The sequence below is a fragment of the Peromyscus californicus genome, unplaced genomic scaffold (assembly GCF_007827085.1).
Source record: "Peromyscus californicus insignis strain IS unplaced genomic scaffold, ASM782708v3 Scaffold_15__1_contigs__length_86483966, whole genome shotgun sequence".
Taxonomy (NCBI): Eukaryota; Metazoa; Chordata; class Mammalia; order Rodentia; family Cricetidae; genus Peromyscus; species Peromyscus californicus.
This window is the reverse complement of record NW_026294447.1, coordinates 65,580,846-65,599,883: the sequence shown is the minus strand read 5'-3', so window position 1 is coordinate 65,599,883 and position 19,038 is coordinate 65,580,846. Positions and strand designations below refer to the sequence as shown.

The 19,038-nt window shown below is 44.7% G+C and overlaps 1 long non-coding RNA gene across 4 annotated transcripts in view; it reads left to right on the top strand.

The window, feature by feature from the left end:
• LOC128111045 (uncharacterized) overlaps positions 1–17,954 on the top strand; it is an 80,916-nt gene extending 62,962 nt beyond the window's left edge. For 3 of the 4 annotated variants that reach the window (XR_008218447.1, XR_008218449.1, XR_008218448.1), the window contains 2 exons: positions 2,019–2,109; positions 4,439–6,468. This is a non-coding gene — a long non-coding RNA (uncharacterized LOC128111045). Of the gene's footprint in view, positions 1–2,018; positions 2,110–4,438; positions 10,094–13,842; positions 14,002–16,026 lie in introns of those variants that run through there. The other variant, XR_008218446.1, reaches the window with a different exon arrangement.
• The last annotated feature ends 1,084 nt before the right edge of the window (positions 17,955–19,038 follow it).

Genomic DNA, 19,038 nt, shown 5'->3' with positions numbered 1-19,038 from the left:
CATCAGCCTACTTGGACCTTTGGCATCAGATGGCTACTGGGGCATGTCTGACCTCACATTTCTCCTCCTGCTCTGTCTCCCAGTCAATTCCCGTCAGTCATCCACTATGATCTGTATCTTCCCACAGTGAGTCATGTCTCCCTGAGGTGTCCTGTGCATCCCTCCCTGTGGTGACCTGTGTCTCCTTGAGGTGACCTGTCTTTCCCTGAGGTGACCCGTGTCTCCCTGAGATCATATGCTGCCTACCTGAATGTCCCTAGCGTGGGGAGGACATATGGGTGAAGAGACAGGAGTGTGGCAGATGGTGAAAGGATTGCTTCCAACCACAGTTTAAGGCTTTGTGAGTTGGACTCACATCCAGATCAGAGGCAATGCCTTTGCTTTTCTATTTTTGCTAAATCCACGTTTAATAGTTTGACCTGTAAGCACACAGGGTTCTCATATTGAAATCAAAGTGTACTCAGCTGTGCTAAGGGTGCCCTAGTCATCGTGGGTCTTTGGTGCTGATACATTAGCTATCTGTTGCCATCAAGAAAGCTTCATTCTGCTTTATTTTGTATGAGAGCCCCATGGACATAACAATAATCACTGCCCATCTCACTGTACCTGGGATAAGAAGATCCAGGTACGACTTTAGGCATCCCTCAGGGCTGCATTCCCACGAAGGGCTCTGTGTTCTAGGCAGCTCTTCCTGACCTGTGCTTTCACAGGATTTGGGGTCTTGAATACCTCTCCTTCCCAGCTCTAGCTGTCAGTGAGTCTGCAGGAGGAGGCCTTCACTGTGCCCATTACTCAGTTGATATTCCTGCCCAGGAATATGAGCTGGCTGGCCAGCCCGGTTACTGTAAGGCAGCTGTCTCCAGAGTTGCCCGTCGACACAGGTTTTAATTCTAGCCAGATTTCTGGTGAAGGTGGAGGGATATGGAAGGATGGTGGACACTCAACCTGCCTCAAAGCAAGTGCTCTGTCCAGGCAGCTCAACTACCCAAAGGTGCCCGGTTCAAAGCGTAAGCCATAGACATTTATTGTCTCACAGTGTGAGTTGTGGAAGCATAAGGTCAAGTTGCCAGCTGGTGTCTGCTGGAAGTGTTTTGTCTTCTTGCCGCATCCTTATTCTTTCTCCTGTTATCCCTTTGTCGAGAGCAGGAAGAGATTGGCTCCCCAAGTCCCTGGTTACCAATGCTTCCTGTGGTGAAGTGTTTCTCCTTCCGGGTCCCTCCTCCCTCTATGAGAACTCTTCTCCAGGCCTCCTCACTTGTCCCCTACCCACGGTGACCTGTTACACTTAGCAGCAATCTTTAGTTACTCTTTCATCACTTGGAGGGATACCAGAGAGCAGGCACGGTAATCCAGAAATCACCAGTGCATTCCCTCCATCCTGTGGCTGGGCTTGAGCTCCAGCAGGACACCCGCTTCCAACCTTCTCAACCCCCATTTTACAGACTGGAAGTTTGGCAGGGGAGATGAACAAGTGGCAGACAGGGCTGAGTCCCAAGCAGGCAGGGAGAGTGGCCGGGAGTCACCAGACAATTGGTTCAGTGCAGGCACGGACGACGGGATGAGATTCTCCCACGCTTCCAGGCATGGATGGTGACTTCCGACTGTGATTTGGTGGGAGTAAAAAGAGAAAGAATTCCAACCGTTGGGTGGCGAGGTTTGTTAAACGGCAGTTTGGTGCAGATAAGCTTTGGTGGGAGCCACATCTGTTGAAGGAAAAGCTACTTCCAGCCTCTTGATGAACTAGCCACTTATTACTAAATAGCACTTGCAATGATCTCAGGAAATAAGCCAGGGATGGGAACCCATCCAGGAAGGAGATGATACTTGGAATTACAAATGGCGTGTTGCAAACTCTGCAGTTCCTTTCCTGAAGGGTGCCCTTGTGTGGAGCATGGCCTCATGCTCATAGCACGGGACTCTGGGAGCTGAATCCCTGAACAGCCACGGAGGGCACTCCGCTCATCTCACTGCGACTGGCTCTGAACACCTCTTTAATTTTTTTGGTTTTTTTGAGACAGGGTCTCACTGTAGAGTCCCGGATAGACTGGAACTCTCTATGTAGATCACGCGGGGCTCAAATCCAGAGAGATCTGCCTGCTAGAATTAAAGGTATGGCTTTTAAAAACATTTTTTAAAGATCTATTTTATTTTATGTGTATGAGTATTTTGTATGCATGTATGGATGTGTACCATGTGCGTATCTGGCTGGTGTCTGCAGAGGTCATGTTCTGAGAGGGGTACAGATCCCCTGGGACTGCAGTTATAGTTATGAGCCACCATATGGTGCTGGAAACCAAACCTAGGTCCTCTGTAAGAGCAACAAGTGCTCTTAACCACTGAGAAACCTCTCCAGCCCCTGGATGGCTCTTTCAAAATAATTTTAAAAATACGTTTGTGTGTGCATGTGTGCATGCATATGAGCATGTGTGTGCATGTGTGCACACTGCATACATGCATGTACCATAGTATATATGAGGAAGTCGGGAGCTGGTTTTCTTCTTCCAGGGGTCAAACTCAAATCATCAGGCTTGGCAGCCATCTTAACCCATAAAGCCCAAGGAGTTTTAGACTCCCATAATTTCTAAGTCAGGACTCAGGAGTTAGAAGTACACAGTGCACAGGAGAGCATCAGTCTTTGCAGTTTCAGTTACTACACGTGTGTACACATGTACACACTTGTATGGTCGGTCATATTCTCAGGGTGATATGGATGGATACACACATGTGAGCATGTGCACATGTGTGTTTGGGTTTGTGCGTGTACCTCCACATGCCTTTAGAGGCATGTGTGATACTACCTGGGGTTTGAAGGCTTCAGTTAGGTACACACCCACAACTCCCCAAAGAATCGCAAGGAGACTCCAGGGTCAGGATTCCCTCCCCAGGGTAAGCTGCCCAGCCAGCCGCAGCCAGACAGAAGACACACGGACTTTACACGCCCCCCACACCCTCTCTGTGGTGTTCACTCCTTTCTTGGGTATTTCATTCTCTCCTTTTCTTTGTCAGTGGAACTATGCAGTTATGCACAATAGGTCAAAGACTAAGGTTAAGGGGAGGATTGGCTCACGGGCAGACTTGGTTTTCCCAGTTCTTTGTACTACAGTCCCTCACACCTGTGTGTGGGTGTGGCCTTTCCTGAGAGTCCATATGTGCATTACCCTCCCAGCTTTTCTCACACGTGCCACCTGCTGCCTCATTCCTCACACTTTGTATCTGACGTGTGGCATCTTCCTTCCCCACCAAGCAGGGTCCTGATGTCTTCTTGATATAGTAGTTTTTGAATATTGCACATCTGCTTGTTTCATTGGCCATGACAGACCCAAGGATAAGGCTTCCCGTGGGCTTTGCGGCTTTATGGTCTTGGACAGGTTCCTCTGCCTCTCTGCCTACAGCTCTCCTTCCAGGCAAAGAGAGGGCCTTCCAGGTGCTGGGGCAATGAGAGGAGACAGTGGTAACTCAGCTGGAAAGCACAGGTCAGAGGCCCCTGAGGGGACATGGGACTTCAGAGATCTGGGCTTGAAGGGGGCCTGTGGGACTACTTTCCCCAGAGGCCACGTTGCTTTCCAAGAGGCCACCATTCTATTGATACAGGTGGAGAAGGGTGTGTGTGTGTGCACCAGGCAGTTGGTGAAGGGCCAGAAAGGGCATGTGGCATTCTGGAGTTTCAAGACACTCTCCTGAGAAGCTGGGCTTGAAGCAGAGACCATACATTGATCTCTGTGAGTGATCACGTCCAGGAACCCTTGCTATCCCCAGACTCCTAGATATGCCCTTTTCTGAACCACTACCTAATTGGCATGGTTCCCCTGACCCCTGGCACCCCATGTTCCACCAGTCTGCACGGGCCACCTTGAGAGAGCACAGCCTGTGTCTGTAGGCAAGAGCTGGTACTGAGAGGCTGTTGCTGTGGGCAGAGGAGGAGGAACACCAGGGAAGGAGTCTGGCTGAAGTCCCCTGTCAGCTGAGAGTTGAGAATCCCAGCAGGGAACAGTGTTTGTTCTGGAGTTGCCTGCACAGCGACAACATTCTTTTAGTGTAGAGAATGTTAAGATAGCAATGATCAGGGACTCAGGTCCAAGTGTGTAGGCCCTTCTCCTTCCAAGCTTAAACCTACAATTTTCTAGAATCTCACAAGAAGCCCCATAACAAAAGACACTTTCTAGCCCCGCCCAATGCTACCTTTGTGACCAAAGTTTCACCTTATCAGAGTGAGCTTCTCCAAGAAGATCTCCAGAACCACACTATAGCCTCATTAAAACAAAACAAACCCCTGGCAACCCTTGAGATGTAACTTTAGAGCTACCAAAATCGTGCATATGGATACAGTAAAGATGATACAGTGTCTCTCTCTTAAGAAGGCCACCCTCATGCTCATAGAGGTGTCTTATCTTTTCCATGGAGTCTTTTATATTTTAATCCCATGCAATCTCCTTTTCAGGAACTCCAGGTCTGCTTCATGCTGGCTCATCCTGAAGGTCTTTTCTGAGGTGAAGTCAATAACCCCAGCTTCACCCGACTGGAGTGAAGAGAACTCGGGCTGCTGCAGCTGGCTGTGTGGAGCTGTGTCTCTGGCCAGTGTGGTGGGAGAGCTGAGTGCTGTGAGGAGGGAGAAAGGAAGGGTTGGAGAAGGAGCAATGCCCCCCCCCCCCGCAACCCTCCCACACCACTGCAGGTTGTCGGGATGCTGTGGGCTGGTGGCTCAGGGCAGAAGTTGTGAGTGCTGTGACCGTGGGGAGTCATGGAAAATCACTGAGGTACTGAGTCAGGAGCCAGGTTCTCCTCCATATCCTGCCTTTCTTGAGGCCTCTGGAGCCACTCTGGGAGGTACTAGAACATTTCTAAGCTGGCCACAGTTCACAGGCATTCCACTTTCCCTTCCACTGGATTCCCCACCACCCTCCACGGTCAACTCACTGGAGAAACAGACTAGCTGGGGTTAAGGCTTCATGCTTCTCAGGCCAGGTTGTGGCAGGCTATGGGGACATGCACTCAGACCAATGGTAGGGGCAATGGAGAATGTGGTGGGAAGAGTCTGGATACAGTGCAGTCTTGGGGCCTCACCAACCCACAGGAAGCTCAGCACTGGACAGCTCTGCCAGGTGGCCCACAGGAGGACAGTAAGAAGGACCGGTACCCCATACATACCAATCATGGGTTCGGGCTGCCCCCAAGGGGTGTCACTTTGGATCAGAGGTACTAACTACCATGGCTAGTGACCAGAGGCTCAGCCACAGTGGTTTTTTTTTTTTTTTTTTTTTTTAAATTTTAAGGCCAATGCAGGAACCTGTGACTTCTGACTGCTGTTACATGCACCCAACTTTATCAAGGAACCCCCAATCCTGGGGAACCCTCAATCCTGGGGAACCTCCAATCCTGGGGAACACCCAATTCTGGGGCCAAACAAGTGGCAGGCAGGCTTTCAAACATTCTAAACCAAAACATTTTTGTTTTTTTGAGATAGGGTTTCACGTCCAGGTTGGCTTTGAATTCCTAATTGTACCTCTACATCCCAAGTGCTGGGACAGGAGGCATGGATCACCATGCCTGCAAACCACAGCAGCAAACCAGATGTTGCAAACAGCTCCCTTCAGTGTGAGACAGGGATGGCCTTGACATCTTACTAGGGGGTGGAAGTGGGAGACAGATGACGGTGGTGGGGTGGAGAGAAAGGGCAGAAACAGCAGGGTTTAAAGACTTCTGTTTAAAATGAAGCAGAAGAACTAGAGAGGTAGCATGGCCTGGCTGTGAAGGTCTATCAGGGAGATGGGAGTGATAGACAGCTTGCTCCTGCATTGTTTCCTTGGATCCTGGTTCCCACCCGCTGGGCTCTCTTTGAGGCCCAGCCTTTCCTCAGTGGCAGAAGCAATGGCCATTCTATCCTCTGAGGCTTCCACTTCCTTCCATACCCCAGTGCCTGTGATGGCTGCCTCCTAGGAGCAACCCTCCAGTAAATCTTCTGAGATTAGCTGTCAACCATCACTTCCCTAAACCAGCAGCTGCCACCGGCATTGACAACATGAGGAGTGCCTGGCTCAGCACCCAGGCCCCAGCACAGCTGAGACTGGAGAAAGGCGCAGAAGGTCTCCATCTCAGCCTGTCCCTTCACTCCAGGGAACACGTCCCTATGTGGACTTGAAAGGTGCATGTTCCTGGCCCATCCGTGGCCCAGCTGTGACAGGATTACGTGTCCCCAAGATCATCCCAGGAAGAGAGCAGAGGCCAGAATGTGGGGAAATTGCCACATGTCCAGAGAAACCTCTGTAGCATTTTTATCAACACATTCAACTAAAAACAAATGACACAAACCATCTGGTTTGTTTAATAAATGGAGCAGCATAAATAACTAAGACCAACCTCTAAACAAACACCAAGGTAATGAAAGCCAGTCATTGTTCAGGAGCAAAGGTGTAATCAAATTCTAATTTTCTATTCCAATAAACATCTTTGAATTAGTGCCTATTCCACTAATTATGAAGAGTTTTTTTTATTAGTGTTCTACTTGATTAATAAAGCACAAAACACAGATTACCTATAATATTACTCTCGGTTCCCATGGGGAGTATTGGGTGGCTTCTGCATGTGTTTAAATGCAAGAGAAGGCATGAGAACAAGAAGATGGGGGAGAGGGAGGGGAGCACAAGTCAGCTTTTTAAAATTTGAAAGAGAGCAAGGAGGAGGGTCTATGGAAGAGCTTGGAGAGTGGAAGGAAAGAGAAGGAGGAAATGGTGTGATTATTTGTAATCTCAAAAACAAAAGACATAGTAAAAAATTTTAAAAAGCATTAAATTTGTAAGACAAAAGCGAAGCCTCCTAGCACAGCGCCTCAGTGCCAAGGTGCTGTCTGGACAGAACATTTCCGGTCAGCTTAAGCCTTGAGTTTCAGGAGGGAACTCCCTAACCTATATCCTAGCAGTGGCTATATCCTAGCGACTTGCGGAGGGTTGAAGAAGAGTGTTGTGAACTGCAGCATTTGCTGACAATCTCCAGAAAGATGCTCTGCCCAGCAGCAGGGGCTTGTGCGAGCAACAGAAACTGGTTTAGGGAGGGCGGGGCCCCTAAAGCATCAGTTCTGAAATGTTCTTGATGGAGGCCAGAGCAGAGTTGTGTTTTCTGTCTCTGCCGGCTCCTAAGTGAGCACCTCCTTCTTTCCTGAGCTCCCACCTACGACTCTATAACAAGCCTCTCATTAAGACTCTCCCTCTGTTGTCCGTGAAGTCTTCGAATTTGAGAGACAAGAACTTGTAAGCCACTGGTTCAGAGTTTGGTTTGGTGGTTCCTGGGACCCTAGCTCCCTAAGAAAGTTTCTGCCTTTCTCAAAGACACCCCAATACTCTCATATCTTGAGCAACCAGGCCCCAGAGTCCTGATGTCATGGGGCAAACACAGGGAGAGACGGCTCTGCCTTCAGTGGGGCTGTAGCTGCTGCCCAGGCCTGGGAGTGGTATTGGGCATCCAGAGGTTGAAAAGCTTCTCCCAGGCAAGTTGCAGGGCTGAAAGTAAACCTGCCCAGTGTCAGTTTGCAGCTTCTGGTGTGGACGGAGCAGTGGGAGCAGAGTTAAGTGTGAGCCTGTAGGGGCCAGGTTCAGAGCTTACTGAACCACATTCACAAGGCTCAGAACGTGCAGGTCGACATCTTTTTTTTTTTTCCCCCCAAGACAGGGTTTCTCTGTGTAGTTTTGGTGCCTGTCCTGGATCTCGCTCAGAAAGAATCATTTAAGCCCTGCCTCTGCAGTGATGCTCCACATGTAATGTCATCAATAAGATGGTTGGCTTTTGCTCTTGTCCATCTGGAAAAACCAGAGCCCCAAGAATTAGGAGTAGGGCAGAGGTATTCCTCAGAGGGCAGCATAGGAGCTTCATTGTTAAGGAAGTTCATGTCTGGTGTCTCAGCCTTAACCCACCACAAGAACACCATTGCTAATTACTTTGGCTACTGACTGTCATTTTTGTAGCTAGCCATACTGTGCCCCATGGTGGAAAAGCCTCTCTCACCTTTCCTAACCCTGGGCTTCAAAAGGCCACAGAACATCATTTACATTGTATATCTGGTCACTAGGCCAGTAGACACCATGTATGGGACATGTTGCTTTTGTGTCGCTGATTGTCTAGACTACTATGTGTGGTAGAAAAGACATGTGGTATCTTTCCCAATGAACACATAAAGAAATTGAGGACCTGTGCTTTGGGTTGGAACTCATCCCTCATCATGATGAGTAGGCTTTGTTCAGATTGTGTCTTGCTGCCCACCTTGCCTCCTCGGTGCATAAACACTGAGCCTGTTTATGAGGGAGCTGTGCCTTACCCAGTTGCAGACAGCTGTCCAAGGACACAGAGCACCATAGTGACCAGGTGCTCATGTGGTGAACATCAGGAGCCCTCAGTGGGTATCTGTGGTGGTTTGAAGGAAAATTGTTCCCAAAGGGAGTGGCACTACTAGGAGCTATGACTTTGTTGGAGTGGGTATGACATTGTTGGAGGAAGTGTGTCACTGTGGGGGTAGGCTTTGGGGTTCCCCATGCTCAAGCTATGACCAGTGAGACAGTTCACTTCCTGCTGCTTGTAGATCAAGATGTAGGAATCTCACAGCCCCTTCTCCAGTGCTATGTCTGCCTGCATACTATCATGTCCTACCATGATGATAATGGGCTAAACCTCTAAACTGTAAGCCACTCCAATTAAATGTTTTCTTTAGAATAGTTGTCATGGTCATGATGTCTGTTCATAGCAATAGAAACCCTAACTAAGACAGAAGTTGGTACCAGGAACTAGGGTATTACTGTGATAGGCCTGACCATGGTTTTTTTTTTTTTTTTTTTTTTTTGAAGGAATATGGATCTTGGGCCTGTGGATTAGAAAAGCAGTTGAACACTTTAAGTGCTGCTTAATGGGCTATCATAGTAGGAACATGGAAGGCAGTGGTGCTGAGTGTGACTTGATGAACTGTGGGGCCCTGGCTCAAGAGGTTTCAGAGGAGAAGAATTTTATTATGTTGCCTAGAGATCATTCTTGTGATAGTTTGAAAAGTATGTGACTGCTTTTTGTCTTTGTCCAAAAAGTCTGCCTGTGGCTAAATTGAAGAGTTTCAGATTAATTCCACTGGCAGAAGAAATCTCAAAACAGTACTACTCTGTCATATGGTACTAATTCAAATGAAGATTTATAATGAAAAGAAGCAAGCTTAGTAAGGAAAAATATAAAATGTACAATTTGAGGAGAAAAGGAGCACCAGAAAGTAGAATGGAGCTAAGTCCTGTGTTCAGGGAGATAAAAAGATTACAAAATGGAATAAGGGGAATGGTGACCTCAGGGCAAGATCCCACCCAGCTAAGTTTCGAATTGTGAAAAGGAATTAAAGAAAAGCTTAGAGCCAGGTGTGGTGGTGTATTCCTTTAATCCCAGCACCCCAGAGGCAGAAGCCGGCAGATCTTTGAGTTTGAGGCCACTTGGTCCACAGAGCAAGTTCAAGGACAGTCAGGCTTAGTCAGAGAAGAAAACCATGGAAAACAGAAAGTTGGTGAAGATGTAACTGAATGAGGGGGCCATGTTCCAGACACAACAAGCAGTAGAACTTGGCAGCTTTGGCCACGTGCTTCTGACTTTAGAGTCAAAGAGTGACTAAGGAAAGCCACTGAGGACAGGCATGTGTCAGGGGTACCCCTGAATGGAGGCCTAGAGATGCTGTTGCATGAAGCTGTGAAGGTGAAGCCTGATTTCCTCAGAGATTCCAAGATATTGGAGATACCAGAGCCATGGGATACCTGCCAAGGAGAGCTGCTAACAGGGAGTGGAACTAGCCCAACAGAGGGAAGTGTTTTACAGACAACAAAGCTGAAAGAAGTTAGAGATCTGAAGAACATGTTTACATCAGACATGGAGATGCAGGGTTTGGAGTTTGCCCAGCTTGTTTTCAGTCTTGCTTTGGTCCAATATTTCCTCACTATGCTCCCTTCTCTATGTTTTGAATGGTAATATATATCCTGTGCCATTATATGTTGGAAGTATGTGATCTGCTTCTTGATTTTGATTTTGCAGGGGATTACAGTTAAGAGACTGCACAAATCTTGGAAGAGACTTTGAACTTTAGACTTTTAAAGTAAGCTTGAGACTGCTATAGATTAAGGGGACTTTTGAAGTTGGACTGAATGCATTTTTATTAAAAGACCTTTTTAATATTTGTACAACACCTGGCATCCAACTTTTGGGGCATGAGTTCATGAAAAAGCTGCTTGCCTGTGACTTAAGCTGGAGCTACAAGTGGCCAGAATCTCTACACCACCTGGGCTAGAGTACCCACCTTGCCAGTTAAGGATTTTTGCAGCCTCTCTGCAGCAAACTCCATAGGTTTTGGGGCTTCAAAAACTGCAGGAGCTAGCCACTTTTGCACATTTTCCCTGTGCAGATGGCTGGATCTTTCACTTCTTTCCTCTCCCAGTGGGTTTTGGCTTTCTCTGGGCCCCCTCCTTGGGCTGCCACAGACAACATCTGAATTGATGTTGTCAGCAAATTTGGTGAGTCAATTGGGATTTCTTAAAGGGAGGAATTAGTTAAAGGAAAGTTCTTTTCCTCACATTAAAGTTGAGAAACATTTTTACAATGGAGGGAGTTTGGTCTCTGTTTGATAACATGATTGATGGTCTAAAAGTGGAATGAGAGGATAATTAATGTAGATGGAATTTATGTAATATCAATTATAAATATTACTTGTTTGATCCTCTCTATTTTATCATTAAAAAATTTGGGTAACATGAGTGCCAAAATAAAAGTTTTAGAGAAATCTGTTAAAACAGATCATAGAGATATTTAGAGGAATTTAAAGGTGAACCAATCTCAGCATTGCATTATAAGGTTACAGAGAAACAACCTAGGGGTTTCAAACAGCCAACCTTAATCTATCCAGTAACCTACAGGAACTGCCAAATGATAGATATCCCCAACACTGTGTAAGAGCTGACTGGACTCCTGTGCAATTGCTAGATTTGTGGATATTCAAAGAAGCAATAGTCTCATATGGTCTCACACTCACCTTTCATGAAGCAGATGATAAACTCATGGTCAACTTGTAAAAGAATTATCCCTCAGGACTGGAGAGATTTGGTTACAGCAGATTTTGTTACAGCAGTCCTAGAGGCTGGTCCCGAATTACAATGGAGGACCTGGTGGAAGGATGAAGCTAAAACCATTGAACAATGACGTAGGGCTAGAGGTATTGAAATCTCCCAAAATCAAATTCTTAGAGAGGGAGATAATGCTAATATACAAAGACAACCTTTATATGATGACCATACCCTGGCTTTATGCCAAATGGCAGCCTTGAATGCTTGGAACAGAATTGAAGAAGTAAGAAATAAAATTGAGTCATTTACTAAAGTTATGCTGGGCCCAAAAGAAAACTTCACTGATTTCTTAAAGAGACTAACTTCAGCAGTAAATAGAATTATACCAAATTCAGAAGTTAGGCAGATATGAATTGAGACTCTGGCTTTTGAAAATGCTAATGCACAGGGGGTAATTACGCCATTAAAGGCAAGATCAGCACCCTTGGAGGAATGGATCTGAAATACAATTAATATTGAATCTCATGACCATGATGATGCTTGGATAGGAGAGGTGATTTCCAGAGGTTTGAAAAAAATAGTAATGCCAAATGTTTCAATTGTGGTAAACAAGGTCACCTAAAAATGGACTATAAGCAGGGCATTCCTAGAAACAATGTTTTTGCTAAAAAAAATAATCTCAATAGAAAACCCTTACGTTCTGGATTATGCAGAAGGTGCAGTAAGGCAGACATTGGACTAACAAATGTAGATCAACAAGGGACAGACAAGGTAATCCCTTGCCTTTGCTGTCAGGAAACTCCCTGAGGGGCCTCTTGCAGGCCCCCATGTCAAATTCCATTCAGTCCTTTCCTGTCATCATGGAAGAAACTCCTTCCAGAGCAATTGAAGAACCTAAGGCTTATTGTAAAAAAAACATACTGCTCTGGATGATAGAACAGCTTTAGAAAATAAAACAAAAATTTAAGGAGAAACCATTAATCAAAATTGATAAAGATTAGATTTGGAAACTCCCCAAAGTTAGGGTTGGGGAAGAGTTTTGTTTTTTTCTTTCAGGAGAATGAAAGCTAAGGAATCTGAAGAACACTGGACAAATTAGACATCTGAAGAAAAAGGACAAATCATCCAGAAAAAAATGTCCTATGAAAAAGATTTTGAAGTTCTAAAAAGATGATGGGACCCCACAATGATGATTCCATTGGAACAATGATAACACCATTAAGCTGACAAACACCACCCAAAGATCAGCTTTGGTCTACAAACTGCTCACGACAATATTGAGATGACTAGCTGAGATGATCCAGCCTCACAGACTACTCCAGTCAGGACTTGACCATAATCCTACATTTTCTTTGTGTCCCCATAAGACTACCAGAGCCCCCAGTCAGCAGGAAGTAGCCTAGAAAACTATAGCCACATTCCCCAAGAATGGATTATGGATGTTTGTCTTTGTTTAGGGGTTGGTTAAATATTGTTATTGGTCAGTCAATCTCTTTCAAAAAGAAGAAAGGGGGACATGATATAGAAATGAGTTATATAGAAATGATAGGATAAAAGAGTACATTATTGAATCTACCCTGAAAAGAAAAAGGAAGAATATAGATCTAAGATAAAAAGATAGATTACTGAATCTACTTTTAAAAAGCAACTACTAATTTTAAATATTTACATTGAATTAGATTTTTGTATACTGTATATAAATTGTTTATATTGATAAAAATTTGAGATTATTTTTGTTAGAATATATTGTACATATATTTCTACTCTTGTTCAAGGTATTGTACCTATACCGCTCATTTAACAATGTAATGTAAATTGCTAGTCCTTGAAAGTTATTATTACCAACTAATTAGGATACAAAGAACTGAAAGTTGGTAGTTAGTTATTATAATCAAACGTGTAGTCATATTAGGTATATTTCAAGGTCAAACAGAAAAGTATTTTAGGTAGACAGGTCATCTTCAAACATTTCAGAGTTCTGCAAAATATGGCATTTAAGATGTTTTAATAACATAGATTCTTTTTTTATGACTATGAGACATGTCTGCTCCTGGCAGCACCAATCTACTTCAGAGAAGATGATGGCCATTGAAGAAACTCCATATGAAGTTTGCTTTCTTTATGGCAAAAGTTTGCCACTCGGCAAGAAAGTACTCTTGCCTTGACTGCTGACAGTATGCTGTCCAAAATGGACAAGCAGGACACAAAAGAAAGGACTGCCGATCTTTGCCAAGACAAAGTAGGACAGCCCTTTGGAAAATCCTGCCTCACAGACGAGTCTGTCAGATGTGCCAGACCTGTAGGCCAAAGATGGATGCTGCAACATTGCAGAGAAATCTTGGGTGACTGTCCAGGCACTCAATTGTTTCTGCCATTTCTCACTTTTTTTTTTTTGGAAGTTGCTTGTTTGCACTTCCTGCTTACTTAGTTAATATTATTTCTTTCTCCAGTCTCTGAAGGAGTTGAAAACTAGATAGCTATAGTTTTTCTTGTTAACAAATTCAGAAAAGAAACTCACTAAAGAGGTGTAAAGTGTATAAGTTTGAAAGACATCAAAAGATAATTTCGGGTTGGTAATACAAGTGGTCATATAAGTAAGGATAGAAGGTGAATTAGGTGCAACATTTTGGACTCACCAAAACAGGATAGATAATGGAGTATTTTCTCTGAATTTGTCAAATGTTTATGGACTGGACATTGTTAATGTAATTATTGATTGTATATATTGTATATACTTATTGTATATAGTTTTTCTTATATTAGTTATAACCTTCTTTTGTTATTTCAGACAAAAAGAGGAAATGTGGTGATATATCGTGTACCCTAATAAAATTTTCCTGAAGGTCAGAGAACAAAACAAGCCTCTAGATTAAACACAGAGGCCAGGCAGGGGTGGCACACACCTTTAATCTCAGCACTCGGGAGGCAGAGCTCCATCTGGATCTCTGTGAGTTCAAAGTTACCCTGGACTACATGAGATTGACTCAGTCTAGGAGAGAAACAGAGCCAGGCAGTGGTAGCACACACCTTTAATCCTAGCACTAAGAAGGAAGTAATATGGCTGGGTGGAGAAAGGTATATAAGGCGTGAGGAGACAGGAACTAAAGCTTTTTTGGCTGGAGCCTTTTCAGGCTGTGGAGTCCTAGAGGTAAGATATGGCAATGGCTTGTTCCTTTGTCTCTCTGAATTTTCAGTATTTACCCCAATATCTGGTTCTGGGTTTTTTATTAAAAGACCATTTAGATTTTGTGTTAAATTTTTTTTTTTTTATTATGATATGGCTACAAGCCTTTAAGGGCCAGGGAGTAAAATGCTGTGGTTTGAAAGAAAATGACCCCCAAAGGAGTGCCACTATTAGGAGCTGCTGCTTTGTTGGAGTGGTTATGACATTGTTGGAGGAAGTGTGTCACTGTGGGGGTAGGCTTTTGTGGTCCCCTATGCTCAAGCTATGACCAGTAAAGCAGTTCACTTCCCATTGCCTTTCGATCAAGATATAGGAACCTCAGCTCCTTCTCCAGAACCATCTCTGCCTGCACATGACCTTGTCCTGTCACTGTGATAATGGACTAAACCCTGAACAGTAAGCCACCCCAATTAAATGTTTTCCTTTTTAAGAGTTGCTATGGTCGTGATGCCTCTTCACAGCAACAGATACCCTAAGAGTATCTGTGTTCGGCTTACTGCAAGCCAGCAGATGGCACAAGCTCTGTATGTTTCCAGAGCTGGCTATAAAATGCCCACGGGGACACTGTGCCTGAAGCTGTTTCCGTAACTCCTGAGCTTGGGTCCAGCTTGTGGGACTCAGTGCTGACACTGCTCCCACACGGGCTTGACTTCCTTCTGATGACTTCTTGCTTCCTGTGGAGGTTGGCTAATAATTAAACACTGTCCAGCTTTCCTCAATAGCCTCAGCAGGAGTGGAGTCTTGATAAGACATTTTGGTTTTCCTCACTGCCCTTCTCTGAAGCTAAAGCTTTGTTTAAGTTGCTACCCACCAGACGGCAGCCTCTGTGACAATGACCTGATTAACAATCTGTGGTGGTTTGATTGAGAATGGCCCCTATAGACTCATATGTTTGAATACTTTGTCTCTAATTGGTGGAACTGTTTGGAAAGGATTAGGAGGTGTGGCTTTGCTGGTGGAGGTATGTCACTGGAGGCAGCTTTGAGGTTTCAAAGGATTCCTGGTATACCTTCTCTGCCTCCTGCTTGTGGATAAAAATGTGAGCTCTCAGCTGTTCCTGCCACCATGCCATTGTGGTCTCTAATTCTTTGAGATCAAAAGTCCAATTAAATACTTTCTTTTATAAGTTGCCTTGGTCATGGTGTATAGCAGGTCTTTCTTTGGATGCCAGCTCCCAAATAATGATACAGAGACTTTCTATTAATTATAAAAGCTTGGCCTTAGCTTAGTCTTGTTCCCAACTAGCTCTTAAAACTTAAATTAACTTATTTATAGTCATCTATGTTCTGCCATGTGGCTTGTTACCTCTCTTCCATACTGTCTTTCCAACTTCCTCCGTGTCTGGCTAGTGAATCTCCTGCACCTCAGATTCTTCCCCAGAGTTCCTATTTCTACCTGGAAGTCCCACCTATCCTCTCCTGCCTAGCTATTGACTATTCAGCTCTTTATTAAACCAATTAGCAGGTATCTTAGGCAGGTGAGGAAGGACAGAAACATATCCACACAGTGTACAAAAAGATGATCCCAACAATGGTGTTTTGTCACAGCAATAGAAACATAACTAAGACACAGTTTATGATACTGTAAAAGCTGAACTGCTGGGATGTAGTGATGCAAAATCAGGGTGAGGAGTCCAAGAGGGACATGTGGACCAGAGTGGGCTGCAAGGCAGGTGCAATGGAGGCTTAAGAAATGAACACCAGGCTTCTTATGTTGGTGGGCTCTGTTCAGGGATGATCTGACTTTGACTGAACTAACTCATTTAACATTCATTTTTCCCTATTTTAGGCTAAAATAGTCATGAAATAGATGAAAAGAAACAGAGAATAAAGTGCCAAATTAAGAAAGAAGCTGCCTTCATGTGGCTTCGTGAAGAAGAGCATTCAACGTAAGAAAGAACAGACTCTATTCCAAAGAGTGAAAGAGCATGAGACTCACAAGATGTATAGAAAAAACAGGCAATGCATAAAAAGAAAAAGTGGCGTCCAGCTCTCCCCTCTTAGCAGAGGGAAGGACAGCAGAAACCTCATCCAGAAGAGCAGCAGTGGCCATGAGGAGAAGGGATTGGCAGTACCACCCTCAGGACAAGCATGGGAGTCTTGCAAACCTCAGATCCATGGTCTTGGTGAGACAACAATCCCTAGTAAGAAGGGCCAGTAGTGGAGAGGAGGAATTTTCATTCTCCTCAACTCAGAAAAAACCCTCCTTCAAAAATGTGTCATTCCAGAGGGCCTAAGAACAGGGAAGAGCTACTTCAGGGAGCCTGAAATCCACCTGACCCAACCCTAAGGTGAAAGACAGTTACAGGAGGCAGCTGTGGAGATCCAGGACCAAATGCTGGCACACCGAAAGACACAGGTGCAGGAGACGTGGCTGATGGAGTGAAGTGCACTCACAGGGAAAGCTTGCTCCATCCTTAGTGTCTGGAAGCAGATCTCATCAACAGAATAGGGCCGATAGCCCCAGGATTGAGAACAGCACTCTGGAGCCACTAGTGCATTCTGAGACTCATTGCCTTAGAAAGTGGGAACTCTGAAGCACCTGCAGGCTACTCTTTCTCTCTTAGCAGGCGTCCCTGGAAACCTCTCTCCTTCCACACCACCCCAACTAAAAAACCCACACTATGCTCCTCCCTGCTACTTCCTGTCAACTGATTGCTAACCCTGCCTCTCCGAGCCCAGGTTAATGTTATTAACACAAATGCAACACATCTTTACATAACTAAACAAATGCAGCATCAACAAATGTAACACATCTTTGCCTAGATATCCATGCCCTCATCCCTCTGCAGGGTGTGTAACACTAGCAGGGTATAAGAGGGTGGAGACAGCTCTCAGTGCTGTGGCTGCTTTCCCCTCTGAATTTCCCTGGGAGACACCCCTTAGCTTAGAACATTAGCCATCACAGGTGGTATGAACTGGGGAGTTTCAGGGGGGTGGTAAAACTTCCAAGTCCGCAGACTGAAAAGCTAAGTGTGGCCAGTAGGGGCCTCTGGTGTAAAAGAAGGGCAACAACTACTGTGAAGACAGCTGTGGCGTGTTGTGGAATATTTGTTTAACTAGGCAAAGATGTGTTACATTTGTTTATGCTGCATTTGTTTAGCTATGTAAAGATGTGTTGCATTTGTGTTAATAACATTAACCTGGGCTCGGAGAGGCAGGGTTAGCAATCAGTTGACAGGAAGTAGCAGGGAGGAGCACAGTGTGGGTTTTTTAGTTGGGGTGGTGTGGAAGGAGAGAGGCCCGCTAAGAGAGAAAGCTAGCCAGTTATTGCTCTAACTCCCTGAGCTCACAGGTTTTCACCCTAGCCTTTGAACCTCAAACTTTATTAGAACAATAGTGATAGCAATTTAGTTAAAGCTACCTTTAGGGGCAGCAATAGAGCCATTGTCTGGGGGAAACAGAATCCCCCACAGGCTACAGCCTTGGCCAGGCAGCTAGTAGTTAAAAGTGCAGCGCTGCGATGAAAGGGAAGACAGCGGCAGTGGGCACAGGACACTTGCTGGGGACAGCCTCAGCCCCGGCATAACTCCTAGGAAGCACAAGAGCCTACAAATCAACTGTCCTCTCTCCTGTATCTACCCAACATTCCAATTTTAAAGTCACAGGAAGAAGCTGTACCAACAATTCACCTTTCCTTTATTTTTTGAAAGTTGTTTCCCCCACTTTTTTCTTTTAAACTATACTTTAAAAAAATAAATTTATTTATTTATTTTATATCCCAGCCACAGTTTCCCCTCCCTTCTCTCAGTCCCTCTCTCCCATCCCCTCTCTGTTCCCACTCCCCCATCCACTCCTCCTCCATTAAACTATACTTTTAGTATTTTGACACACAAAACCTATAGTCAACATTATATGAATGTTGAAGTTTATATGAAGTAGGAAAAACTGAAAACACTTCTTTTAAAATCAGAAATTCACGGAGTGTCTCATCTTCTCTTCCTCAGCACAGTACTTAAAGTCTTAGCAAGAGCAATAAGACAAGAAATGAAAGGGACACACGAAAGTATAATTATATCCAGATGACAAGTTCCTATAGTTACAGGGTCCTGAACACTCCACCAGAAAACCCTTAGATATAATAATCATTCCCAGCAGAGTAGCAGATTTCAAAATTAATATACAAATCCTAGTAAATTTCCTATATAGTAATAACAAGTATGCCAAGAAAGAAATAAGGAAAAATTCAAATTCATATTGCTTCTAAAAAATCCCAAATATTCCTAGGGATAAACCTAACTAAGGACATGAAATACTTGCATAATCAAGACTTTAAAACATTTAAGAAATAAATTGAAGACATTAGAGGATGGAAAGATCTGTCTTGTTCGTGGATGAACAGAATATGTACTGTGATAATGGCTAAACTACTAAAAGCAACCTATAGATGCAACATAATCCCTGTAAAAGTACAACCTCCTTCACGGAACTCAAAAAACAACCCAAAAGTTCATGTGAAAGCACTCAACACCCGCAATAGCCAAAGCGACCCCCAGTAGAGCAACCTGGCAGATGCTTCTCAATGCCTGATGGAAATGATGCAGGGCTGGAGAGATGCCTCGGCAGTTAGGGATGCTTGCTGCTGCCCCAGAGGATCAGAGCTCAGTTCTCCGCACGCACACACACACACACACACACACACACACACACACACACACACACACACACACTTTCAAAAAGAAAATATACTGCAGAGCCATAGTAACACAAGCAGCATGGTTCTGGCACAAGAGCAGACATATAGACAGTGGAGCAGAGCAGAGGAGCTGGAGGTAAACTTACAGTCTACAGACACCCAATT